At 42.9% G+C, this 713-nt stretch overlaps 2 protein-coding genes across 2 annotated transcripts in view; one reads left to right on the forward strand and one right to left on the reverse strand.

The window, feature by feature from the left end:
• T265_09341 (hypothetical protein) overlaps positions 1-713 on the forward strand; it is a gene marked incomplete at both ends in the record, with an annotated part of 89,934 nt that overhangs the window by 70,804 nt on the left and 18,417 nt on the right. The gene's annotated exons all lie outside the window — the stretch shown is intronic.
• Positions 1-713, reverse strand: part of T265_09340 (hypothetical protein) — a gene marked incomplete at both ends in the record, with an annotated part of 17,239 nt that overhangs the window by 13,567 nt on the left and 2,959 nt on the right. The window lies entirely within an intron of this gene.

Here is a 713-nt window from a genome sequence, read left to right on the forward strand (position 1 = left end):
ATATATATATATATATCTGGTCTGTGTTTATGCGAATTGCCACATTTTTCCACCTAAGCTCCCACATGTCTTTCCGTGTAGCATGGTGCTCTACCTCAGTTCCACTGCAGCTACACATGTTTGGTTTTTGTTCGCTTAAGCACAGCTGCGACAACTGGTCCAAAAAACATCTACCCTAAATGGTTGCAGAAAATTGGGAATGTAATCGGTTCTTTATCGATCGGGCTGTATGATGTCCTGTTGCAGTTTGTTTCAGGACCCGTCTTCTGGCTCTCCTGTTTTTTATCGCTTATGGTGAGTGCGGCCCTATCGAGAAGACCGTAAGTAATCACTGATCGTCGTTATATGCTACCATTAAATAGCCTTCATGGACTTTCAGGGTCTGATCTTTTGCAGAAGCGAAGATATAGCAAGAGATGAAAAGCTATCAACAACTGCGTTTTCGATTGATGCGGATAGTGATCGCGATCATTCTTAGTCGGATAGAGAATTCGATATTCTTTGCCACGAAGTATTATCAGTCAAATAGAGAACACAGCGAAACAATGTATACCCTTAGCTTCCGACATTCAAGTTTTCACAGTACTGTACACACGCAGAGACTCCTCCCTGGTTTTCATCCCAACCGCTCTTGTTCAGTCATTATCCCAAGTCTGTCTGTGGTCTGTTTCCATCCCCGGATTGAACTTTGGTCATACACTTTCGCACCATAT

The sequence above is a fragment of the Opisthorchis viverrini genome (assembly GCF_000715545.1).
Source record: "Opisthorchis viverrini unplaced genomic scaffold opera_v5_269, whole genome shotgun sequence".
NCBI lineage: Eukaryota > Metazoa > Platyhelminthes > Trematoda > Opisthorchiida > Opisthorchiidae > Opisthorchis > Opisthorchis viverrini.